At 42.4% G+C, this 12,901-nt stretch overlaps 1 protein-coding gene across 3 annotated transcripts in view; it reads left to right on the top strand.

The window, feature by feature from the left end:
* The first annotated feature begins 5,068 nt into the window (after positions 1 to 5,068).
* Positions 5,069 to 12,901, top strand: part of LOC149313703 (oxysterol-binding protein-related protein 6) — a 118,953-nt gene continuing 111,120 nt past the window's right edge. For all 3 annotated transcript variants that reach the window (XM_089519675.1, XM_089519674.1, XM_089519672.1), the window contains exon 1: positions 5,069 to 5,382. The gene's annotated coding sequence lies outside the window, so the exon portion shown is untranslated. The remainder of the gene's footprint in view (positions 5,383 to 12,901) is intronic.

The raw sequence follows: 12,901 nt of genomic DNA, 5'->3' as shown, positions 1-12,901 counted from the left end.
GAGAGAAGTGTGGTAATAGCTGCATGGAAAGCAGTATGTTCCCATTTTATTTTACTTGCATGACTGCTGAGAGAATGGTGCCAGTGAGGTAAAGTCCATACAGAATGGGGATACAATTCTACAGTGAAGCATGGGATTCTGCTCTGGAAAATTGACTAGTTCTATTACTGGTTGGATTGGATGGTCCTTGTGGTCTCTTCCAACTCTATGATTCTATGACTTAAGTTGTTGTAATTGTCAATGGTCCAGATATATAACTTGAAAATGTTCCTTCTTTGGATTTCTGACTCCTAGAATCTCTCACTCGGGTACAATTCAGACTCCTGTACAATTTCAGGTAAGAAAAGAAAGCAAATAATAGGGGTGGGGGTGGGATTGCTATACAATAAACGTTTTGTCATGCAGTAGTGGATGCTTAGCATTTCTCCTGCCTGTTTGCTACTACACAGTCCTGTGCTAGAAGGCAACTGTAGGCCTCACTCCATCACCCTTGGACCTCAGAGCTACTCCAGGAGGCCACAGTATGAGAGCACTGTCTGCAGTTATCTCCTCCACTGTCTTCTCTAACTGATGCTTTTCATACACTCCTTGCAACACTCCTCAGTATTGCCCCCCAGCAGTATTCTTTCACAACACATTGGAGATTATCACACAAGGGATATCCTGACCTTGTCTTGTCACTGTCCCATCCTCCCTGCACAATTGTGGGAAGGCCTCTCACACCGCACTTATCCTGTCCGGCAAACATGAATAATGGCGATGGCACTAAAGGCTTTCTTATGAAGTTGCACCAATCCTGTCATTAACCAGTCATTAACCAGTCATTTAAGTGGCACTGGCAGGCATTTTGTATTAACGGAAGTTTGCGGGTTAATGTTGGGTTAATGACAGTTAATGACGGGATAGGCGCAACAATTTGAAAGCCTTTCACGCCATTGGGGTTAAGGATAGAATAAGGACGGGGGAACGATCCTGTCCTTATTTCGTCCCGGTGTGATAATCTCCATTGTTATGTAAAGTTAAGAATTTTATATATGTTCCTTTGCTCTACAAAATTGCATGTTCTAGAAGTAATCCTCATTAATACAATAATCAGTTTTATTTCTTTTAGAGTATTGCATTACAATAATGTGATCAGAAACTGAGACACACTGAGAATATTCATGTGTATGGCATGGTACATTTTAAAGACACAATATTCCACCTACAGAGAAGTCAGTATAATTGAATAATAATTAGTACCTTGAGCATTGAACTACGACTCTGGAGACCAGGGTTTCATTCCCACTTGGCCATGAAACCCTCTGGATGACCTTAGCAGGCCTCATGCTCTCAGCCTCAGGGGAAGGCAAACCTCCTCTGAACAAATCTTGCCAAGATAAATTAATTTTAGGGTCACCATACATTGGAGATGACTTGAAGGCACACAACAACAAAATTATGTGACAATGCTAACTCACTTGAGCTATCTACTATTTGACCTAAATCCTGTGTTGTACTGCCTTATGCATGATGTACATGCACAATGGTCATTTCTTCTCTCCCCATTTTGTAGCCTTTAAATTTGGATTATGCGGGTGATCAGTTACTGGTATTGTATGTTCAAGGTACACACCATGGAAAAGTTGCTTTTTAAGACCAAAACTTTCAGTTCCTCTCCCCAGTTCCTGTAATGCAGGACAAGTTTGGAAGGATTAACACTGCAGTCCTGAAAATACCATGGAAGTACTGTAATATAATATTTGTTATATATCATGCTGGAGGTCTGGATTGTGCTGTCACAGGCTTACTGCTTATAGGATGGTTATCACCCAAGGGATGATGTTAGCACAGTGCTCATATATCTGTTACTATGGTGGGCATTCCTGGAAGTGCTTAACTGACAGCATAGGAATTGGATAGAATTTTAAACCTGGCCTCCTCTGGCATGCACAATAAACTGAAGGATGAAGAGTTTCAAATATAGCACCATCCCAAGTGAATATCACTTTTATATAAGAGGTTCCCAAGTTTCTGTTCACTTTAGGAATATTACTATTTTTGTGGAGAGAAAAAAAAGGCAATCATGTACCAAATTTACAAAGGAAACTGCTCTGTGTGCTCTTACATTATATGGGCAAATAAGCGGTTACCCATGACGGCCTTTCAGGTGGTCGGGCCTGCATTTTGGAATACTCTCTTGCCACATACTATTATTTTTGTTTCTTAGGGTGCACTGACACTGTAGAAACAATACCATTTCTCATGAATGCATGTTGACTGCACTTTTTAAGTGCTGTAGCTCCATTCTATGGATCCCTGGGATTTGTAGTTTTATAAGATCTTTAGCCTCCTCTGCCAAACAGTGATGATAACTCATGAAACCACAAATCCCAGATTCTGTATGTAGCCATGGCAATTAAAGTGGTATCAAACTGCATTATTTCTACAGGGTAGAGGACAAGAGAAGATTTTTTTAATTTTAATTTTTGCTTTTCTTGGACAATCCTTTTCTATTATACTGTTTTATTGATTTATTTATGTTAATACTAATTTGATAACTGACTGGTCAATCTGTTGATTCATATCCCCCCTCCATTTGTATACCTCCTTGCTCCTCTTTGTTCCCTCATTTGGATATACAGTGGGCCCTTGGTATCCACTGGGGTTTGGTTCTGGAAAAAGATGTCTGGTCACTCTGCCAGAACCTCCTCTGGATACCAAAATCCGTAGATGCTCAAGTCCCATTAAATACAATGACATAGTGAAATGATATCTCTTATATAAAATGGCATAATCAAGATTTGCTTTTTGGAATTTATACCATTTTTTGAACATTTTCAAGCATGAATGGTTGAATCCATGGATAAAGTATCACCAGGCCTGGCGGTCCACAAATGCATGCATGACTTGGGAGTTAAGTCAAATACAATTAAATACAATGGGATAGTAAAATGATGTCCCTTATATAAAATGGCAAAATCAAGATTTGGTTTTTGGAATATATAGAGAGAAAGAAAGAGAGAGACAGGACAATGGCAGGATAAGTGCAACATCATATGGAAATCTTTTCATGATCACACCACAAGAATGGGAGAAGACTGGGACAAGGATGTTCTTTCCCCTGTCTAATAATCTCCCAAGTGTGTGCATGTGTGAGAGAGATTGAGACACAGAGGGCATCCCAAGGTGGCCAGGCATCCTCCTTTTCCAGGACCTGTCCTCCATTTCAACCTTCTGTCCAGATGAAATTCCAAAAAGGCCCTCCATTTTGAGCATGGCTAAGAAGCCTGAATTTACATTTCTATGGACTTTATCACATGGGATGGATCCCATGCAGAAACTGGATTTAAAGTGAAAACAACCTGCAAAAATGGGTTGTTTTTCACACGACATTCAGGGTTAACCCTGATCAGAAAGTAAAAATAACCTGCAAAAGCAGGTTGTTTTTCAGATGATGTTGGTGTCAATGGGAAATAACACAACATTAATCCAAATGGAATGTCAAAAAAACCTTGTTCCCCTTTACTTTCTGGGAACTTCCAAAAGTAAAAAGGACTGGGTTTTGTCGACTTTCCATTTGGATTAACATTGCGTTATTTATCATTGACGCCAAGACGTCTGAAAAACAACCCGCTTTTGAGGGTGTTTTGTGAACTTTTAAATCCCGTGTCTGCAGGGGATTTAACCGACTTGCCCCCAATTTGCCTGTGTGTGATAAAGTCCTATGAGTGTTCTGAGCTTTTTATGGGGTCATGTCTTCCACTGTTCTTGAACATCCTCCATTTTGTGGTGCCTTGTTCCCCTTTGCGATGAGGCGACTCAACCTTAGCCCTCTCCACGTTTCCTCAGAAAGGAGCCTCTCTCTGGGGAAAGAGTGGGCTCAGCAAGGCCCAGGCGCCATTTCGGAGAGACAGAGGGAGGGCTGAGGCGGCCTGGGTGGCTCTGCCTCTTGGGCCCTACCTGCCCCCTGGCTCTCTCAGAGGGGCTGACCAGGTATGTCCTCCTCACCGCCAAGGAGGACAAGGTGCCACTAAATGGAGGACCTTCCAGAAAAGAAGTGGGCCGCGACCAGGTGAAAAGCTCAAAACACTCATATAAATGTAAATGCATGCTTCTTAGAGATGCCTGAAATGGAAGACTTGACCAAACAAAGGTTCAAAACACTCCTAGAAATGGAAGTTCATGCTTCTGAGTCATGTTCAAAATGGAGGACTTTTTGGAATTCCTTCTGGACAGAAGGCTGCAACACAGGGTGTTCAAGAAAAAAATGTAGGACATGGCTAAATAAAAGGTCGAAACACCTAAAATGGAGGACTTTTTGGAATCCCTCGACAGAAGGCTGAAATGTAGGACTTTCCAGAAAAAAGTAGGAGAGGGCTAAATAAAAGGTCAAAACACTCCAAATAAATTCCACACTCAAAATGGAGGATTTTTTGGAATCCCTCTTGGACAGACCGAAGGCTGAAATGTCCAGGGTGACCACCGGGCGTCCTCCTTTCCCAGGACACGTCCTCCATCCACCCCAACCTCCCTGTCCAGCAGGAAACTCCAAAAACCCTTCTCCATTTTGAGCATGACTAAAGACCAGCACATGCTCTTTATTTCGTGTAGTATCTCTCTCTCTCTCTCTCTATCTAATGTTGCTGTCACATGTGGTTGCATACTTGCACTGCATTGTAACCTATAAGTACAGCCATTTCAATAATAAGCAACTGCTACATGATTGCAGCAGGTGCCTGGTCTGGCCCTGGAGATGTAGGACAGGAAAGGAGGACGTAGGCAGGCAGGCACTCTGGAGGAGGAAGGGGAGGATGACTTGGCTCCAGCTGCTGCAAGGGGCTGCTCTGTGGCTGGCGCGCACTCCCTCCCCCTCCCTCCCTCCCCAGGTCTTCCTCCTCCTCCTCCTCCTCCTCCTCCTCCTCTTCTTCTTGGCGCATCCCAGCCGGCCTTGGCTGCACAATTGCAGCCAAGGGGGAGGCCCTGTCTCCGGGAGGGAGGGAGGGAAGGAGAGCACCCCCTCCTCCCCACTCTTTGCCCACAGCAGCAGCAGCAGCAGCAGCAGCAGCAATGTCGTCACCACCACCACCATCCCCATCTTCTTCTTCTCCTCCATCCTCCTCCTTCTCCTCAGGCGCCCTTTAGCCAGACCCTCACCTGCCCAGCTCCACAGCAGCTCTCCCTTCCCAAGGAGTGCAAGCAGGAGGAGGAGGGGGAGAAGAAGAAAGACAAGGAGGAAGAAAGAAGAAGAAGAAGAGAAGAAGAAGAAAGAGGAGGAGAAGGTGGTTGAAGAGGGAGAGAGAAAAGAGAAGGAGGAGGTGGAGGTGCTGCCATTGCCTTCTCCTCTGCTCCTCCATCCCTCCATCCCCTGCTTCCTCCTCCTCCTCCTCCCGCAGCGCCCAGGTAGGCTCCCTGCTTTTCTTCCTAAGCTCCCCCCCCCCCCCCTTTATCTTTCTTTGCAGCAAGGGAAGCCTCTGGGGCTGGCAGGCTTGGCCTCCTCCTTCCAGGGCCGGGAGGAGGGGAAGGGGCTGCTGGGGCTGCTCCCCTTCCCCTTCCCCTTGGCCATGGCCCCCTGCTGCCGGCTTCTGCCTTGGCCGCCTGGGCCCTGGCGACACCTGCAGCGTCACGTCTCCTCCGCAGAGTGGGAAGCGGGGCAGGATGGGGAGGAGGAGGAGGAAGGGGATGATGGCAATGGAGGAGAGAGCTCTGGCCCAGCCTGCGCCTTTTGCATCCAGCCCCAGGCCATTGTGAGCCAGGGGAGGGTTGGCTGTAGTTGTGGGCCCACGTCCTAGACATTGGGGGGCAAGGAGTGTGTGAGTGCGAGTGTGACTGTGAGGGAGCCTTTAAACCCCCTCCTCTGGTTGTTGTTGGGTGCCTGGAAGTCATTTTTGATTTACAGCCACTGTCATGGGGCTTTCTTGTCAAGATTTGTTCAAAGGAGGTTTGCCGCAGCCATCCTCTGAGGCTGAGAGAGTGTGACTTGCTCAAAGTCACCCAGGGGGTTTGCATGGCCAAGGGGGGAATCAAACCCTGGCTGGAGTCCTATGCGCAAACCTCTCTACCACACTGGGCCATTGCACCCCCCACTCCCCAGCCATAAAGGCCAATTTGGGACTGTAATCTAAAACCTGAAGATGCCAGCCACAGATGCAGGCAAAACATCAGGAATAAACTCTTCTAGAACATAGCCACATAGCCCAAGAAACCCACAAAAAATTATGGATGCTAGCCATGAAAGCCTTCGACTTCACAATCAAAAACCATTTTTATGAGGAGGTTGCGGAGATACACACACTGCCCTTGAGTCATCCCCGACTCATGGCAGCCCGGTGGATGAGGCATCTCCAAGCCCCCCCCCTTCCCACTGCTCCGCTTGTTGTGCACCTTCAAATCATTTCCAACTTATGGCAAGTCTAAGGCAAACCTATCATGGGGTTTCTTGGCAAGTTTCTCCAGAGGGGGGTTGCTATTGCCTTCCTCCGAGGCTGAGACAGAGTGTTCTTGAATTTGTTGTTGTTGTTGTTGTTGTTGTGTGCCTTCAAGTCCTTGGCAATCCTAAGGCAACTCTATCACATGGTTTTCTTGGCAAGTTTCTTCAGAGGAGGTTTGCCCACTGGCCCAAGGTCACCCAGTGGACAAACTGGGATTTGAACCCTGGTCTCCAGAGTCATAGTGATAATCCAATGCTCAAACTACTACATCACATACTGGTCTTTTAAATTCAGGCCTGCCACCTCCCTGACTGAGTCGGTCAATATGGCATTTCTTTCTCCTACCCGCTACCTTTGCTAGCATTATTTGTCTTTTCTAGGGAGTCATGCCATCTCATGATGTGGTGAAAGTACGACAGCCTCAGTTTGATCCAAGGCTTAACTCCATGCACAGGGATGCCAATGTGAAACTTAGCAAGCAGCCTCTCTGCATTGACAGTGTCATCAGAAAAGCTGGGCCCATGGCAAGTGATACCTTCTTGGTATAATGATAAAAGGAGAAGCCTGCGCTACTTAAAAAGTTGTAATCTGATGCTGATACTGTGCTGTGATAAAACCTCCAGATGAAGCTTAAACACTCGGAGCTGGCATTAGGGCATACTGTTATATAACTAACTCATTGGCGATGGGATAAAAGTAGCTTGAAATGGAGTGAAATAGCTTGGGAAGCTCAGTTGTATTCATTGGCCTCCCTCATAACAAAAAAAAGATCACAATATTCTCTCCTTTCCCCTCCTATTTTTAAATATATGACTGATGAAATGCTCTTGTGTGTTGGAGAAGATGGTGAACTATAAGAAAAGTTGGCATCCTAAAGTATGCGTGTGGCTTCAAGTTGCCTGTCAGTTTATGGTGACCCCATGAATTTCAAAGGGTTTTCTTAGGCAAGGAATACTCCGTTGCTTTTGCCTATTTCTTCCTACCCTTCTGTTCTGTTAAATTTTATAAATGGGTGATAATTAATATTAATTTACTTGGGATCATGTGGAATATGTATTCATTGTAGAAGATGGTTAAAACAAAGAGATGCTTTCATAGTCCCATCCTTGCCAGTGCTGATGCAATATGGCAGTCTTTCTTTTGATTAATTTAGTGTACCATTGAATTATCATGATGCCACATAACACTGTAGGTATTCCTGGTAACCTGCACCAGTTCTGCATACCATTAGCAATTAGTAAATAAAGTGAGGCTGTCTCATTTGGGTTTATCTTAATGGAACAAATTTCCAAGGTCATGAAGCAAACTGCAGTGTAACTTGCCTTTAACAATCTATCATCTGTAAGGAACAGTGTCTGAGTCTCTTCAGGAGGTTGTGTTCCCAGTCTTGCTTGAATGGACTCTGGAGATAATTAAGAGTTTTCTAAAGCACTGAGTCCGAGTTAAAGGTGCAAGAAAGTGGTTCCTTTTCCGCCAGTAAAACACACAGTGGCTGAATTCTGAGGTCTCTAACATTACGTGACTGATAGACTTATTGATCCCTTGATTATTAGTTAGCTGCCTATCACCACAAAGGCTGAGCAGTTTCTTCACAACATGGTCTGTGCTTGATCATGTTGAAATAGTTCTGTTAGGTAGCAACCATTCTGCTTATAATAACAATTCCTGTCCTAATTTGATTATAGTTTTGTCCATGAGGCCAAGGAACCATCTAATTAAAATAATAATTGTAAGCTGCTCTGATAGCCATTAGGGCTGAAGGGCGGGGTATAAAAACAATAAATAAATAAATAAAGACCTTGACCTGCAAATGCTGAAGAGGAACTGTGATGGAACAGGCTAAAATGAAATTATTTTGTTGGAGGATTGTCTTATTTCTGGTATAAACTAATACAGGAAGAAAATGAAAATGCTCACCATGGTGTCTCGTTTGCCCACATAATGTTGAGGTTAACCTAATGTCACTCCCAAACTGACTCCAGTGAGTTTCTTAGCAGTCCAGAAAAGTCTCCCCCTGCAAACACAGAAGTGAACATTTGGTCACATCTGATGCAGTATTTTAAAATTAAAACATTTTGGGAGAGGTGTGGTGTGTAGTGGGTTTCAAAGACTTGTACAGAATTGGGTCCTGAGTCCAGTGCTGTTGTTCATTCCTGGTTTATGACATTTGTAGCAGTGCTGGGGAACTTTCACAGCTCTGAGGGCAAGTTTTCTGTCCTCAAGACTCTCTAGGAGAGATGTACAGACTCCAAAAAGTACTTTTTTTAATAAATGAAACAAGCAAATTAGAAGTGGCAGGAAGAAGAGTTCTCTGCCTGAGGTTTCTGAAGGCCCTTTCCTCATCTACAGGTCCATAGGACAGAACCATATCAGTTAAATCATGGCGCTATGATTGTGTAGTGTGAAAAGGCCCAAAGAAAGAACTTGACATTTCAGTGGTACCTCCATTGGAATGAACATGTAATCATTTACTAACTTCTAAGTGAATGTACTTAATTAGTGTGTCAGGACAGAAATATTAATTTAAATACTCTATGTATCACATAGTTCATGGACTCCATAACGGAAGGAGAGGGGCAAGGAGGGTTCAACCCCCCCCCAAGGCCAGGTAGGGGGTTGAGCCCCCCAAATGGAAAGGTACCCATGATTAGGGCCACCAGAGCTGTGGAGCTGCTGAGCCCCCAAGGAACTACCAATCAGAAGTGTCCCAGTTTACAGCCATCTTTGCATTCACTTAGTAGGATCTTGTATATTTTCCTCCCTCCTTGAAGTATTATGTTTTCAACAATTTTATAATATTTGATTTACCATTTTGTTATTGTCTTCGTAGTATTCATTCTGTTAATTGTTGGTGATATTATTATTCACTGTCTTCTGTGTTTTTGTTGTGGTTAACTGCCGTCAAGTTGATTTTGACTTATGTTGACCCTTATGAATGAGAGATCTCCAAGTTACTCTATCATCAACAGCCCTGCTCAGGTCATGCAGACTTATGGCTTCCTTAATTGAGTTTATTCGTCTGTAATGCAGTCTTTTTCTTTTCCTACCACCTTCTACCTTATCAAGCATTACTGCCTTTACTAGTGAGTCCTGCCTTTTCATGATATGTCCAAAGTATGCCACTCAGCCTAGTCATCTTGACCTTTAGGGAGCTTGACTTACTGTAAGACCCATCTGTTTGTCTTTCTAGCAGTCTCCTGCATCACATTTCAAATGAGTCAATTTTTTTCCTATCAGCTTTCTTCACTTTCCAGCTTTCACAACCATACATGGAATGGGGTAATACCACAGCATGGACCTTCCTGATTTTACATATATGTTTTCACTTCAAAATCTTGTCTAGTTCTTTCATAGCAGCTCTTCCAAGTCCTAGGTTCCTTCTGATTTCTTGATTGCAGTCTCTGCTCTGATCAGATATTTAACCAAGGTATGGAAAATCTTGAACTATTTCAATGTCACGATCATGTACTTTTAAATTAATGTAGATCATCTGTGCTCATTATTTTTGTTTTCTTAATGTTCAGCTATAAACCCTTTGCACTTTTAGCCTTTACTTTCTTCAGTAATCATTCCAAGTCTTTGTTATTTTCAGCTATTAATATGGTGTCATCTGCATATCTTAAACTATTGATGTTCTTTCCACCAGTTTTCACGCCTCCTTCTGTGTCTAATCCTGCTTTATGTATATGTTCAAATTAAACATATATTTTTTTGTTTGTTCACTGCCTTCAGGCCAACTTCAACTCATGGTGACCCTGTGAATTGAGACATCTCCAAGATCCTTTATCCTCAGCTGCTTTGCTTAGCTCCTGCAGGCTCAGGCCTATGGCCTTTCTGACTGAGTCTAACCATCTGATCAATAATCTTCTCTTTCTGCTGCCTTCCACGTTTCCTTGCATCGTTATCTTTTCTAATGAGTCACACCTTCTCATGATGTGGCCAGAGTACAATAGTCACAATTTAGTCATCCTGGCTTCCAGGGAGAGTTCAGGCGCGATCTGTTCTAGGATCCACCCACCTCTTTTTTTGGTATTTTTTTTTGGTTGTCCACAGTATCTATCCTCAGCATTCTTCTCCAGCACCACATCTTTAATAAGCTGATTTTCTTTCTCTCACATCCATACATAGAAATGGAGAATACACTGGCTTGGGTGATCTTAGCTTTAGTTTTCAGTGTTTGCACTTTAGGATCTTGTCTAGTTCTTTCATCACTGTCTTTCCCATTCCTATTCTCCTTCTGATTTCTTGACTGCAGTCTCCATTCTGATCAATGTTTGATCCAAGATATGGGAACTCTGTGACTATTGCAAGTTTCTTGCCATCTAGGATGAATTCATGTAGGTCTTCCATGTCATTCTTTTGTTTCCTTAATGTTCAACATTAAACTTACCTTAGTATTTTCTTCTTTGACTTTCTTTAGTAATTGTTACAAGTCTTTATTGGCTTCTACTAGTAGTATGATGTCATCTGCATATCTTAGGTTGGTTAATGTTCTTTTCTCCTATTTTCACTTCTCCTACCTCTAAACATGCTCTGTGTATGATATTTTCTGCATACAGGTTGAACAGATAGGATGGTAAAATGCAGCCTTATCTGACCTCCTTGCCAATTGGAAACCTCTTCACTTTACCTTATTCTGTGCTAATAGTAGCTTCTTGTACAGGTTGCATATCAGGATGATCAAATGCTGTAGCACACTCATTTCTTTAAGAGCGACCCATAGTCTTTCATGATCTATATAGTCTAATGCTTTGCTACAACATGTAAAACACAGGCTTCTTTAAACTTCTTTGGTACGTTTTAATATCCAGTATATGTTTGCTATATGGTCCATAGTGACTCTTCCTTTCCTGAACCCAGCTTGGACAGCTGATAATTCGTGCTCTATATATGGTAAGAGCTTTTGGTGTATAATTTTGAGCATCATTTTGCTTGCATAGGAAATTCATGCAATGATCCCGTAATACTGCAATTCTTGGTGTCATCCTTCTTGGCAATTGGAATATATACTGAGCGTTTTCAATCTGTGGGCCATTGTTTTGTTTTCCATATCTGTTGAAAGATTTTGGTTAGAACTAAAGTGAATTCTACCTCTTTAGCTTGGAAGAGTTCTATTGGTATACCACTTGATCCTGGTGACTTCTATCGATTATGTTGAGTGCAGCTTCCACTTTGATCTTTGAAATGAAGGTTGATCTTTATATATGAACTTCGTATCCTTTCCCTTTTTATATAGTTCTTCAGTGCATTGTTTCCATCAATTTTTTATTGCTTCCTGGTCATATAATGTGTTCCCTTGCTGATTGTAGAACTATGGGTCACTCTTTTGGTTTAAATTTACCCAGCTTTTTGGGGGCAGTTAGTTTACATGTTGTAAACCGCTTAGAGACTGCTTAGTTCAGTATGAAATGGTATAGAAATGTAGCTGCTATTGCTAGTTGCTATTGCTTAAATTTTCTTCTGATTTCTTTGATCTCGTTGAAAAGGACTCTTGTTCTTCCTGTTTGGTAAAAAACATGTATGTAAGTACAAACATGTAAATGCAGTACACAATATTTTTAATGACCCGTGTGCCAATTTTGAGCCCTACCCCACCCCATTTCTAGGTTGATGACATAATATTCTTTTTTTGCATTAATAGGATATACTCATGAAGATTGTTGTTAAATGTTAAGTTATGCGTTAGTATACCTATCCAACATGGAGACTTTATCAAGTATATACATGCCAGCTTGCTATTGTTCTAAATGTGTGTGTGTGTGTGCGCGTGCGCATCTGCTTTAAAGTTGCTGATTGACATTTAGTGACCCCATGAATTTAACTAGGTTTTCTCAGACAGGGGATATGCAGGTGGTTTTGACAGGTCCTTCCTCTGAAATATAGCCTACAGCACCTAGTGTTTGTTGGTGATCTCCCATCCATGTATTAACCAGAGCTGACTCTGCTTAGCTTCCAAGATCAGTTGAGGTCTGGTGCCTTTAGCATATTTAGGCCACTACATATTAGTGCTTATAAAAAGGCCCAGGTCTAATTGTCATAAAAAGCAAGTAGAGTGCCATCAAGTCAACATTATGAAGGCAGGTCTTATTAGAGAAATCATTTTTCCTTTTGGACACTCTTCTCTCCTAATTCGAGAGGTGAAAACCATCCAATTTTAAATGCCTATTAAAAATATTTATTCAGACAAGCCATCCTTAGTTACTAGCAAATATTTCCCTCCCTCCAATTGCAGGTTGCTATTCATGTGTCATCATTTTTCAAGTTTTTAAAACTGCTTTTACATTGTTTTGTGTGGTTTTCTGTTTTGCTGTATATGCTTTTAATTGCAATCACATAGAATGCTGTTATGTTTTATGGTTAAATTCCATGAATAAATAAATAGTATGAGATACCTAGTTACTAAGTTGTTCCTGTCCATGTTATATAGGAACAACTGTACCTGAAGTTGTCTTCAGCTTGTCATTTTCAAAGGTCTTGCTCCATTAGAACTT

The sequence above is a fragment of the Sceloporus occidentalis genome, unplaced genomic scaffold, assembly GCF_023333645.1.
Source record: "Sceloporus occidentalis isolate IW3139 unplaced genomic scaffold, rSceOcc1.0.p SCAF_4, whole genome shotgun sequence".
In the NCBI taxonomy this organism is placed as follows: domain Eukaryota; kingdom Metazoa; phylum Chordata; class Lepidosauria; order Squamata; family Phrynosomatidae; genus Sceloporus; species Sceloporus occidentalis.
This window is presented reverse-complemented; position numbering and strand designations above follow the sequence as displayed.